This window comes from Orcinus orca, chromosome 9 (assembly GCF_937001465.1).
Source record: "Orcinus orca chromosome 9, mOrcOrc1.1, whole genome shotgun sequence".
Classification (NCBI taxonomy): Eukaryota; Metazoa; Chordata; class Mammalia; order Artiodactyla; family Delphinidae; genus Orcinus; species Orcinus orca.
In genome coordinates, this window is record NC_064567.1 from 50,909,293 (window position 1) to 50,924,005 (window position 14,713).

The window sequence follows — 14,713 nt, forward strand, 5'->3', positions numbered from 1 at the left end:
TCAAGGTTCAACTGTATAACACATTGGGGAGTACTCTGCGATGGAACTGAAGGACCTCATGGGAGACAGAGACAGACAGACTGCAGTGTGCTTGCCAGGCAGCCCACAGGTCATCTGGTTCTGCAGGCCCAGAGTGGGCTAGCTGAAGCCCCTTTGAGTCCAGAGCTCTTAGAGCTCATACCCAGAGGATCATTCCCTAGCCCTTTCTTACGGGCAGTTTCAGAACATGTGCTAAGACTTGATTTTCCCCTGGTAGCACTCTTCTGGAGTTGAATTCAGATGTTATTCTTAATGTTTACTGTCAAAAAGTCCTCACTTAGTTCACTTGCCCCGTTCCAGGCTATTTAATTCCAAAGGTGAGAGTTGGGGTGAAGGGACTTGCTATTTTCCATATCTTCCCCTTTTGAATGGAAAATATTTGGATTTAGGGAGTTGCAGAGTTGACAGGTGGGAAAAGCAGACAGGAACTGGTGAGGAGGTTAGGTGAGGGGGTGGGTGAGTGTGGAACAACCTACCCTGGTGCTCCGGTTACACCAGGATGTCAAACATCAGCATAACTTCCCAGACATGCAAGGATCTGCCCTAACACCTTTACTCCATACTCCGTCATGAATAAAATTAATAACGTTCGAACACCTGGCATAATCCCAATCTCCCTCGTTTATTGGGATGTTATGGGACAGGGTGAAGAAATAATAGCCCCTCACAGGCCAACTCACTGGCTTATAAATTAGTTATCTAATAACATTAACTATCAAAAAAAATACAACAGTTCTTTTTAACTAAATTATCCTAAAAGCATTTGAAAAAAATAAATATGAGAAAATTACAACAAAGAGCAGTGAGAGAGAATTAACGTCATAAAATATTAAAACATAAACTAAATCTGGGACTTGCCTGGGCGCAGTGTTTAAGAATCCGCCTGCCAATGCAGGGGACACGGGTTCGAGCCTGGGTCCAGGAAGATCCCACATGCCATGGAGCAACAAAGCCCATGTACCACAACTACTGAGCCTGCACTCTAGAGCCTGCGAGCCACAACTACTGAGCCCACAAATCACAACTACTAAAGCCCGTGTGCCTAGAGCCCATGCTCTGCAACAAGAGAAGCCACTGCAACAATAAGCCTGCGCACTGCAGTGAAAAGTAGCCCCACTCACTGCAACTAGAGAAAGCCCGTGTGCAGCAGCGAAAACCCAATGTAGCCAAAAAAATAAATTAATTAATTTAAAAAACATTAACTAAATCTATAATAACCACTCAGACACGGATTACCACAAGGCAACTCTTGTATGTGAAAGCTTAATATATGAAACAGGAAGCTCTCTGTAGTGGGAACCCTGCAAAGTTGAGCTGGAGCCAGAGAAGCAGGGAAGTGTCCCAATTTACTCAGAGATTCCAGGAAGAAAGGAAAGTCCCAAAACTCAGAAGGTAAGTTTCCTACAAGTTTCACTCCTCCTCCTTAATTACGGGAGGATGGACTCTTTAATCAGAAGCCAGATTCAATGACATACAAATGGGGTTCCTATTTAAACTGAAGAAAATTTAATATATTTAATCTAGACCCTTCAATTACAAATATGATCACTACACATCAAGGATCACTACACATGAATACTAAAAGTGTGAATGCAACTCACCAAATTCAGCAAATAAATATTAACTGCCAAGGAAACAGACTTACTATCTACCAGGGGATTAAAACAAAAGAAAAGAAAGAGCAAAAGAAAGAAAAAGATTAAATCATAGGGTGGGTTGGGGGTGGGAATATCAGGGATCAAACTGAAGAATTTTCCCACTAGAAAAGGGCAAAGTATGAGAAACATGCTATGGATCATGAAAGAACAAAATTTACAAGGTAATGGGAAATTCAAAAATAGAAAGAATTAAAACAGAAAGCAGAAATTAATCCAAGAAGAAAAAAGAAAAAAACCCATAGATTTGATCAATCCCTGCTGGCTGTTTCAAAGGTCCAATAAAAAGAGACTGATACTTGGCTAGTCTGATTAAGAAAAGAGAAGACACAAATAACCTTAGGAATGCAATGAGAAAATAACTGCAGGCATGAAGAAGATTCAAAAGAAAACACAGTGAACAACGTATTGTAAAATCCAGTCGAGTAGAGATTTTCTAGGAAAATGTCAATTACTGAAATTTAGGAAGAAGAGGTAAAAATTAAAACAGATCATAATAGAAGAAATTAAAAAGGCTTTCAAAAATCTACTATTTTAAAAAGACATTAGGCCTCATGTATGACAAACCCACAGCAAACATTATTCTCAATAGTGAAAAACTGAAAGCATTTCCTCTAAGATCAGGAACAAGACAAGGATGCCCACTCTCACCACTATCATACAACACAGTTTTGGAAGTCTTAGCCATGGCAATCAGAAGAAAAAGAAATCAAAGGAATCCAAATTGGAAAAGAAGAAGTAAAACTATCACTGTTTGCACATGACATGATACTATACATAGAAAATCCTAAAGATGCCACCAGAAAACTACTAGAGCTAATCAATGAACTTAGTAAAGTCACAGGATACAAAATTAATACACAGAAATCTCTTGCATTCCTATATACTAACAATGAAAGATCAGAAAGAGAAGTTAAGGAAACAATCCCATTTACCACTGCAACAAAAAGAATAAAATACCTAGGAATAAACCTAACTAAGGAGGAAAAAGACCTGCATGCAGAAACCTATAAGATTCTAATGGAAGAAATCAAAGATGACACAAACAAATGGAGAAATATACCATATTCTTGGATTAAAAGAATCAATATTGTGAAAATGACTATACTCCCCAAAGCAATCTACAGATCAATGCAATCCTTATCAAATTAGTAATGGCATTTTTTACAGAACTAGAACAAAAAAATCTTAAAATTTGTATGGAGACACAAAAGACCCTGAATAGCCAAAGCAATCTTGAGGGAAAAAAATGGAGCTAGAAGGAATCAGACTCGCTGACTTCAGACTATACTACAAAGCTACAGTAATCAAGACAATATGATACTGGCACAAAAACAGAAATATAGATCAATGGAACAGATCAATGGAAAGCCCAGAGATAAACCCACGCACCTATGGTCAACTAATCTATGACAAAGGAGGCAAGGATATACAATGGAGAAAAGACAGTCTCTTCAATAAGTGGTGCTGGGAAAACTGGACAGCTACATGTAAAAGAATGAAATTAGAACACTTCCTAACACCATACACAAAAATAAACTCAAAATGGATTAAAGACCTAAATGTGAGACCAGACACTATAAAACTCTTAGCAGAAAACATAGCCAGAACACTCTATGACATGAATCACAGCAAGTTTTTTGACCCACCTCCTAGAGTAACAAAAAAAAAAGGGACCTAATGAAACGTAAAAGCTTTTGCACAGCAAAGGAAACCATAAACAAGATGAAAAGACAACCCTCAGAATGGGAGAAAATATTTGCAAATGAAGCAATTGACAAAGGATTAATCTCCAAAATATACAAACAGCTCATGCAGCTCAATATATTAAAAAAACCCAAAAAACACCCAATCAAAAAATGGGTGGGGACTTACCTGGTGGCACAGTGGTTCAGATTCTGCCTGCCAATGCAGGGGACACAGGTTCGATCCCTGGTCCAGGAAGATCCCACATGCCACAGAGCAACTAAGCCGGTGCGCCACAACTACTGAGCCTGCACTCTAGAGCCTGCAAGCCACAACTACTGAGCCTGCAAGCCACAACTACTGAAGCCTGTGGGCCTAAAGCCCATGCTCTGCAACGAGAGGCCACCACAATGAGAAGCCTGGGCGCTGCAATGAACAGTAGCCCCACTCACTGCAACTAGAGAAAGCCTGTGCACAGTAATGAAGACCCAATGCAGGCAAAAATAAATATAAATTTAAAAAGAAAGAAAAAAAAAAAAAGAAATCCCAACAGGATTTTGGGGTAATGTTTTTCTAAAATTTACTTGAAAGAGAAAATACGTAAAACCAACCAATACGTCTGGAAAAAAGCATAACTGTAGAGGAGGTGCCTGTGCTATTAAGTATAAAAACACTATAAATTAAACTGGTGCAGTACTGGCACAGCAACAGAGAAATCTTGAATAACTAAATAGGAGTTAATATATGCGAAAGGTGACATTTCAAATCAGTGGGAGGTAGGGTTCAGTTAAATATGGTAGATTGACTACTTGAGTTTACAGTCTTTCCCTTTAGAATCTCTATTAAAACAGCAGCAAAGTATTAATAAAGATTAAAAAAAGAAACCCCACAAGCATAAAGAGAATGGCAAAAGAGGAAGAAAAACAGACCAAAAAATAGCAAATATATTTGTAAGTATGTAAGTGGTAGGAATAGAAACTAACTTGGAGCAAAGAAGCAGTAGATTCTACCTCCTAAATATTTCTGGAATCAAATAACATGAGTCCTAGTCATCATCATTTCTTGCCCAGACTATACAAGAGCCTCCTACATATATACAGATTTCTTATGAGTGATATATATCTCACCTACAAGGAATTAATTAAAATGTAAATTTTATGGCCAGTGAGCCTTTAAAATACACTACTAGGTTAAACAATCTGCACTACCCTTTGTAGCTTTAGCCACACCAATCCTTCCCCTGTCCTGATGCAAAGTCCTCCCCCCAACTTACCACCACCTTGGTGTACCTAATTCATACACATCCTTCAGGAGCAGAATTTCTATGTCCTTAGCAGCACCAATTAGGATAAATTCTCCTAATATATACTTTTGTAGTAGTCTATGCTTTATAACTCTGATCAACCTGTAATTAAATATTTTGTTATTTATTTAATGTATGATTTTCTTTCTAAACTCTTAGGTCTGATGAGTGCAGAAATCTTACCTGTCTTGTTCAAACTTATATTCCCAGCAACTAGCCCACAGTCTGGTATATCACAAGTCCTCAATAATAAAGTTTCAGTCACAAAAATGTAACATATTTCTGTTACTAAAATGAAGAATAGTTTTCAAATTATATATTGTTATTTATAAATAAAATGTCTGTATAATACTTGGAATCAGTGAAATGTGGTATGGTTTACAAAGCAGTAATCTTAAAGCTATTAACTTTCCACAAATTGTATAACAAGCAACAAAGATAGAAGTGGTATCTTTCAATGCTTAGTCTACTAAAATGGCAAGCTTTTACAGAATTTCTTACATATAAATACATTTCTAACTTTCTACAATATAGATCAGTAAGAAGACAAATTTAATAAAATGAATGGTATTTACTCACATATATTCTGTTCCAAAAGCTTTCTAGAGTTGTTTTACAAAAGCATTTCTCCCCAGTTTTAGAACTGTAAGTACTTAAATGAACTGTTTTTAATAAATTAGGACTAGAGTCTATTTCAGTATTAAAAATCCTTTTGAAAAAAAAAAAAATCCTTTTGTAATCACATGTGTGGTATATTCACTCCCATTTAATTCAACGAACTAAAATCCCCAATGAAAATATGACAGGTAAATTAAGTTTTCATAAGACGTTAAAAATTATTTCTGCTCTTATACTTTGTAGATAGAATAACAGTTATTTTGACAGAACCATACTGCATAATTTGCAGATTCAGAAAATGAAAAACAAAACCTTATTCTGTGTGCATTTGGAAATATTTAAGCAAAAATTTAAAGGAATTATCTAAGTCATTTGGACTACTTCTAATGTATTTTCAATACAGCAGGAAAAAATTTTTTAAATACATTTCCAGGAAATGGTACAGAAAACTGGATTGAAATTGAAATTTGGATTGACTTGCCAGCAAGACAGCAGAGTAGAAGGCTCACCCCTTCTTACAAAAACACCAAAATCACAACTAACTGCTGAACAACCATTGACAAAAACAAAAACAAAAAAAACCTCTGGAACCTACCAAAAAAGATACCCTACATCCAAAGACAAAGCAACAACAAGATGGCAGGCCACCCACCGGGTGGGCAACACATGAACTGGAAAATAATTATACCAGGGAAGTTCTCCTACAGGAGTCAAAGTCTTGAGCCCCATGTCAGTCTTCACAGCCTGGGGGACTGGCAACAAGAGAGAAGAAGCCTCATCCATTAGATGAAGGCAGACAGCAGAAGCAAGAAGAACTACAATCCGGCAGGCTGCAGAACGGAAACTGCAAGCACAAGAAGTTAGACAAAATTAGACAGCAGGGGAATATGTCCCAGATGATGGAATAAGCTAAAACCCCAGAAGAACAATTAAGTGAAGTAGAGATAGGCAATCCACCAAAAAAAAGAATTCAGAGTAATGACAGTGAAGATGATCCAAGATCTTGGGAAAAGAATGAAGGCACAGATTGAGAAGATACAAGAAATGTTTAACAAGACCTAGAAGAACTAAAAAACAAACAGAGATGAACAATACAATAACTGAAATGAAAAATACACTAGAAGGAATCAATAGCAGAGTGACTGAGGCAGAAGAACAGATAAGTGAGCTGAAAGACAGAATGGTGGAAATCACTGCCATGGAACAAAATAAAGAAAAAACAATGAAAAGAGAGGAAGACAGTATAAGAGACCTTTGGGAAAACAATGAATGCACCAACATTCACATTATAGGGGTCCCAGAATGAGAAGAGAGAGAGAAAGGACCTAAGAAAACATTTGAAGAAATAATAGCTGAAAACTTCCATAACATGGGAAATAAAAGTCATCCAAGTCCAAGAAATGCAGGGTCCCAGGCAACAGACCCAACAACGAACATGCCAACACACATAGTAATCACACTGACAAAAAGTAAAAGCAGAGAGAAAATATTAAAAGCAATAAGGGAAAGCCAAAAAGTAACATACAAGGGAATTCCCATAAGGTTATCAGTTGATTTCTCAGCAGAAACTCTGCAGACCAAAAGAACAAGGCACAATATAGTAAAGTGATGCAAGGGAAGAAGCTATAATGAAGAATACTCTACACAGCAAGGCTCTCATTCAGTTTTGATGGAGAAATCAAAAGCTTTACAGACAAGTAAAAGCTAAGAGAACTCAGCACCACCAAACCAGCTTTGCAACAAATGCTAAAGGAACTTAGCTAATCAGAAAAGAAAAGGCCACTACTAGAAACGATAAAATTAAATGGAAAAGCTCACCAGTAAAGGCAACATCAAGTAAAGGTAGGAAAACATTTGAACACAAATATGTCATCAAAACCAGTAATTGTGAGAAGAGGAGAGCACAAATGCAGACTACTGGAAATGCACTGAAATTAAAAGATGAGCAACTTAAAAGAATCTTTTTTATATATAGACTGCTATATCAATACATCATGGTAACTGCAAACCAAAAACTACAATGGATACACACACACAAAAAAGGAATCCAAACACAACACTAAAGTTAGTCATCAAATCACAAGAGAACAAAAGAGACCTACAAAAACAAATCCAAAACAATTGAGAAAATGGAAACAGGAACATACACATCGATAAATACCTTAAATGTAAATGAATTAAATGCTCCAACCAAAAGACACAGACTGATGGAATGGATACAAAAACAAGACCCATATACAGGCTGTCTACAAGAGACCCACTTCAGATCTAGGGACACATACAGACTGAAAGTGAGGGGTTGGAAAAAGGCAATCCATACAAATGGAAATCAAAAGAAAGCTGGAGTAGCAATTCTCATATCAGACAAAATAGACTTTAAAATAAAGACTGTTACAAGAGACAAGGATGCTACATAATTAGCAACGGATCAATCCAAGAAGAAGATATAACAATTGTAAATATATATGCACCCAACATAGGAGCACCTCAATATATAAGGCAAATGCTAACAGCCATAAAGAGAGAAATCGACAGTAACACGTAACACTGGGGGACTTTAACACCCCACTTTCATCAATGGACAGATCATCCAGACAGAAGATCAGTAAGGAAACACAGGCCTTAAATGACACATTAGACCAGATGGACTTAATTGATATTTATACAGCATTCCATCCAAAATCAGCAGTATACACCTTCTTCTCAAGTGCACATGGAACATTCTCCTGGATTGATCATATGCTGGACCACAAAGCAAGCCTCAGTAAATTTAAGAAAACTGAAATCAGATCAAGCATCTTTTCCCAACAAAATACTGTAAGATCAGAAATCAACTACAAGAAAAAAACTAAAAAACACAAACACGTGGAGGCTAAACAATATGCTACTAAACAACTAATAGATCACTGAAGAAATCAAAGAGAAAAATAAAAAAATACCTGGAGACAAATGAAAACAAAAGCACAACGATCCAAAAACCTATAGGATGCGGCAAAACCAGTTCTGAGAGGGAACTTAATAGCAATACAACCTTACCTCAGGAAACAAGAAAAATCACACATAAACAACCTAACCTTATACCTAAAGCAACTAGAGAAAAAAGAACAAACAAAACCAAAGGTAGTAGAAGGAAAGAAATCATAAAGATCAGAGCAGAAATAAGTGAAATAGAGACAAAAACAATAGAAAAGATCAGTGAAACTGAAAGCTGGTTCTTTGAAAAGATAAAATTGATAAACTTTTAACCAGACTCATCAAAAAAAAAAGGGAGAAGCCTCAAATTGATAAAATTAGAAATGAAAAAAAAGAAGTTACAGCAGACACCACAGAAATACAAAGGATCATAAGAGACTACTACAAGCAACTATATGCCAATAAAATGGACAACCTGGAAGAAATGGACAAATTCTTAGAAGGGTGTAATCTCCCAATACTGAACCAGGAATAAATAGAAAATATGAACAGACCAATCACAAGTACTGAAATTGAAACTGTGATTAAAAAACTCCCAACAAACAAAAGTTCAGGACCAGATGGCTTCATAGGCAAATTCTATCAAATATTTAGAGAAGAAGAATTACCACCTATCCTTCCAAAACTATTCCAAAATATTGCAGAGGAAGGAATACTCCTAAACTCATTCTATGAGGCCACCATCACCCTAATACCAAAACCAGACAAAGATACCACAAAAAAAGAAAATTATAGGCCAATATCACTGATGAACATAGATGCAAAAATCCTCAACAAACTACTAGCAAATAGAATCCAACAATAGATTAAAAGGATCATACACCATGATCAAGTGCGATTTATACTAGGGATGCAAGGATTTTTCAGTATCCACAAATCAATCAGTGTGATACACCACATTAACAAATTAAAGAATAAAAACCATCTGATCATCTCAATAGATGTAGAAAAAGCTTTTGATAAAATTCAACACCCATTTATGATAAAAACTCTCTAGAAAGTGGGCATAGAGGGAACTTACCTAAACATAATAAAAGGCCATATATAACAAACCTACAGCTAACATCATACTCAATGGTGAAAAGCTGAAAGCATTTCCTCTAAGGTCAGGAACAAGACAAGGATGTCCACTCTCACCACTTTTATTCAACATTGCTTTGGAAGTCCTAGCCAGAGCAATCAGAGAAGGAAAATAAAAGGAATCCAAATTGGAAAAGAAGAAGTAAAACCATCACTGTTTGCGGATGACACGATATTATACGTAGAAAATCCTAAAGACGGTACCAGAAAACTACTAGAGCTCATCAATGAATTCAGTAAAGTGGCAGGATACAAAATTAATACACAGAAATCTCTTACATTTCTATGCACTAACATCAAAAGATCAGAAAGAGAAATTAAAGAAACACTCCCATTTACCATCGCACCAAAACCAATAAAATACCTAGGAATAAACTGACCTAAGGAGGCAGAAGACCTATACTCCGAAAACTATAAGACACTGATGTAATCAAAGATGACACAAACAGATGGAAAGAGATACTATGTTCTTGGATTGGAAGAATCAATATCGTCCAAATAACCATATTACCCAAGGCAATCTACAGATTCAATGCAACACCTATCAAATTACCAATGGCATTTTTTACAGAACTAGAACAAAAAATTTTTTAATTTGTATGGAGACACAAAAGTCCCCACACAGCCAAAGCAATCTTGAGTAAGAAAAACGGAGTTGGAGGAATTAGGCTCCATAATGTCAGACTATACCACAAAGCTACAGTAATCAAGACAGTATGGTACTGGCACAAAAACAGAAATATAGATCAATGGAACTGGATAGAAAGCCCAGAAATAAACCCATGCACCTATGGTCAATTAACCTACGACAAAGGAGGCAAGACTATACAACAGAGGACAGTCTCTTCAATAAATGGTGCTGGGAAAACTGGACAGCTACATGTAAAAAAATGAAATTAGAACATTCTTTAACACCATACACAAAAATAAACTCAAAATGGATTAAAGACCTAAATGTAAGACCGGATACTATAACCCTCTTAGAGAAAAACACAGGCAAAACACTCTTCAATGTAAATCACGGCAATATCTTTTGTGAGCTGTCTCTTAAAAGTAATGGAAATAAAAATAAACAAATGGGACCTAATTAAGCTCAAAAGCTTTTACACAGCAAAGGAAACTATAAACAAGACAAATAGACCACCCTCAGAATGGGAGAAAATATTTGCCAACAATGCTACCAACAAGGGATAAGTCTTCAAAATTTACAAACAGCTCATGCAGCTCTATATCAAAAAAACAAACAACCCAATCAAAAGATGGGCAGAAGACCTAAATAGATATTTCTCCAAAGATGACATACAGATGGCCAACAGGCACATGAAAAGATGCTCAACATCACTAATTATCAGAGAAATGCAAATCGAAACTACAATGAGGTTATCACCTCACATCAGTCACACTGGCCATCATCAAAAAGTCTACAAACAATAAATGCTGGAGAGGGTGTGGAGAAAAGGGAATCCTCTTGCACTGTCGGTGGGAATGCAAATTGGTACAGCTGCTACGGAGAATAGTATGAAGATTCCTTAAAAAACTAAAAATAGAACTACCATATGATCCAGCAATCCCACTCCTGGGCATATATGCAGAGGAAAACTGTTTTGAAAGGATACATGCACCCCAATGTTTATTGCAGCACTGTTTACAATAGTCAAGACATGGAAGCAATCTAACTGTCCACTGACAGATGAATGGATAAAGAAAATGTGGTACACATATACTATGGAATATTACTCAGCCACTAAAAAGAATGAAATACTGCCATTTGCAGCAACGTGGATAGACCTGGAGATTATTTTACTACGTGAAGTAAGTCAGACAGAGAAAGACAAATATCATATGATATCACTTATATGCGAAATCTTAAAAAAAATGATACAAGTGAATTTATTTACAAAACAGACTCATAGACTTAGAGAACAAATTTATGGTTACCAGGGCAGAAGGATGAGATTGGGAGTTTAGGATTGACATGTACACACTATTGTATTTAAAATAACCGACAAGGAACTACTGAATAGCACAGGGAACTCTGCTCAATATTCTGTAATAACCTAAATGGGAAAAGAATTTGACAAAGAATAGATATATGTATATGTATAACTGAATCACTTTGCTGTATGCCTGAAACTAACACAACACTGTTAATCAACTATGCTTCAATATAAAATAAAAAATAAAAAAAAATTTGGATCAAGTTAGGTTTTTTTAATAATTTTTTTCTTTTTTTTTTTGCGGTACGCGGGCCTTTCACTGTTGTGGCCTCTCCCATTGCGGAGCACAGGCTCCAGATGCACAGGCTCAGCGGCCATGGCTCACAGGCCTAGCCACTCCGCGGCATGTGGGATCTTCCCGGACCGGGGCATGAACCCATGTCCCCTGCATCGGCAGGCGGACTCTCAACCACTGCGCCACCAGGAAAGCCCTATGATTAAATTTTGACACATGACTCGCGCGACTGATTTGACAGCAAGAGTTCATCTAAATCGTTAGGTCAATAAAAACACTTGTTTTCTATAAAATGACAATATGCAGTCAATACCTTAGTTCTCAAAATAGTATCTCGAAATTCTAGTTTAGTTATATTGAATCAAAGAAGAAAGTTAAACTTTAAATGTGCTCAGCTAACTTACTCAACATTAGCCGAGTGCTTATAGGCCAGGCATGATGGTTGATGTGGAAGAAAACAGAGACACACTATCTTTCCTCCAAAAACTACATCTAGCAGAGTAGACCAAAATGTGTAAACAAATGAATAAAGCATGATGATAAGAACACTATGAAGGAATCAGAGAACTAAGTGACATAGCATAGTGGTTAAAAGCCTGGACACTACCACTTAACTAGTCCTGAAAGCCTGAGTATAGGACTTAACCCCTCCAATTCAGTTTCTTTCATCTGTTAAATGGGGAACGGCAATAGTTACCTATTCTTACAGGGTTGTTGCATCTAAAGAATACATGGCAACTCCTGCAACAATACCTTCTAGTGCATTATTAACACTGAGTGAATACTGGAAAGGAGTAAAAGGTTAACTGTTTCTTTGATGGGAGTGGTGGGACGATAAAATGGGAGACACCCAGTGGAAGGCAACCCAGTGCAAAGAACCAAACAGTTCACCCTACTGAAAATCTTGAATTTATGATCAATGTTTAAAACCTTGAAACAAAACATGGAGCTGTATTTCCCAAAGCATTCCTAGAGAAAATCTAAGCCTGGAGCCAACAAAAGAAAAGGGCAGGCACAGTGAGTGGATGGGCAGCCACTCATAACAATTAAGGAACCCCATACACAAGGGCACACTTTTTGGCCTAAGTACCACAGACTTCTTTCCAGAGACAGGGGGCGCATGTCTTGCATGGGAAGGGTTCCTTACATGGATGTGGGGCCTAAACAAAGAGCAGAGAGGCTGAGGTGCATCTGGTTCTTCACAACAGACACTAGATGAGGAGGGGAGGGGGAAGGGAGACTATCTATCTCACAGTGAATGCTCTAAAGCAGTGTTTCTCAAACAGGAGACTATTGGCATAATCCTTTTTGCATAGGATTGTTCTCCACCAAATGCCTGCAGTGTTCCTCAGGTATTCTGATAACCAAAAAATTCCCCTCACCACACTGCCTAACACTTCTAGGGGTGGCCCCGCCTTCTCCCCTTCCGTTCTTCCAACTTACAGCCTTGTACCAATATGTTCCAATGCCAGGGTAGATTCCTCCTCCCTCTTAATTTAGCTATTTGAGGGTTCCCAACTTGCTCACTAGTTCTCTGCCTAGAATATCTGAAGGAGAAGCCCACCATTTCAGACAGAGGGCTGGGGGGGTGGGGGGACAGCCTATACAACTACAGAGGAAGTCCTCAACAGAGGTATATTCTGGATTAATCAACCTAGTCCTTCATTTATAAATATAAACCAACCATTACTGATTGCCAGACATCTGAAGAAAACATCAGTGACAAGGGACAAAGTTGAACAAACTAAACTACGGGGGAAACAGATGGTGCTGAGAATAGAACTTAAATTTTTAATTTTTATTAGCATTCTCAAAGATATGTGAGAGGCTACTGAATTCATAAAGGAACAGGTCGCTAAGAGGGAGATAATGGAGCAACCAGAGAAGAAAAAGTTACTGACAGTTAAAAACAATATTGTCAAATTTAAAAAAAATCAAACAGCAGACTAAGTAAATACTAAGAGTAGAACTGCTAGATCAAAGGATATGTGATTTTTCAATTGTCAGATAGTGTCAAACTGTCCTTTATAAACAGGTTGTATCAATTACATCTCCATTAAGAGGTCCTCACTTCATTATTTGTTATAATAATAATGAATTGCCTCATAAAGACATATATAAATATAAATGCTGAGAACATGTGCAGCAAAAAGTGATTAAAACAGAGCTAAATTCTGAATTTTAATCTTTTTCTCCAGTATAGCATTAAAGAAAAATTAACTACACACTTATTTCCTTATCTGTAAAAAAGAAATGAGATTGATATAACTCATGAGGTTATACAATAAATTTAAATGACTGATCTACTAAAAACATATAAATGCTAAATATTCTGCTTTACCTAACATTCTGCAATTCAATCTCTTCAACCATCTCTCATCGTGACTACTGTTAATTATTTAAAGTGTCAGTGAAAAATGAATCTCGAAAACAGCAATTTATTACAATTTTCCCTCCTTAAAAACAATGGTTTTTTTTTTTAAAGAACATAGTTGGGTTTTCCCCCTAATTTAATCATGTTAACTGACCCACTCTGTACTGTCATCCTCTGATGACAAGTTTAATTCAGAAAGGAAAGTGAACTACCATTTTAAATGAACTTATCAATCTTCCTACTATGAACTAAGTAAATGCCTTGCAAAAGCAGCTAGTGTAACTTCCTGGCACTCTTACTTAGAAACAATTTTCTATTATGTGCAATGCTTTCAGAGAGAGGTCCTCTCCAAAAAAAAAAAAAAAAAGCAGCAGGTTCTTGGAGAATAGTTTCAGTGGATTTACACCCACCCCTGGTATGTTTAAAATATTGTTTCACTTCCTTCTGGCCTCTATGGTCTCTGATGAGACATCCACATTCATTCAAATAGTTACTCTATTACTAGTTTTCTGTTTTCTGTATTTTTTTCTTTGTCTTGTTTTCAGCAATTCCATTATGTTGTTTCTGGGCATGATTTCACTGGACTTATGCCACTTAAGGTTCAATGAACCTCTTGAGTCTACAAGACAAATTTATGTCTTGCACTAAGTTTGGGAAGTTTTCAGCCACTACTTCTTCAAACACTTGTTTCTGTACCATATTCTTTCTTTTTTCCTTCTCGGTGTCTGATGAAACATAATGTTAGACCTGGTA

General features: G+C 36.8%; 1 protein-coding gene and 1 pseudogene across 4 annotated transcripts in view; one reads left to right on the plus strand and one right to left on the minus strand.

Moving 5' to 3' along the window:
* Positions 1–14,713, minus strand: part of PALS2 (protein associated with LIN7 2, MAGUK p55 family member) — a 109,701-nt gene that overhangs the window by 60,658 nt on the left and 34,330 nt on the right. The window lies entirely within an intron of this gene.
* The window catches only part of LOC125965362 (uncharacterized), a 49,846-nt pseudogene that overhangs the window by 816 nt on the left and 34,317 nt on the right, over positions 1–14,713 (plus strand).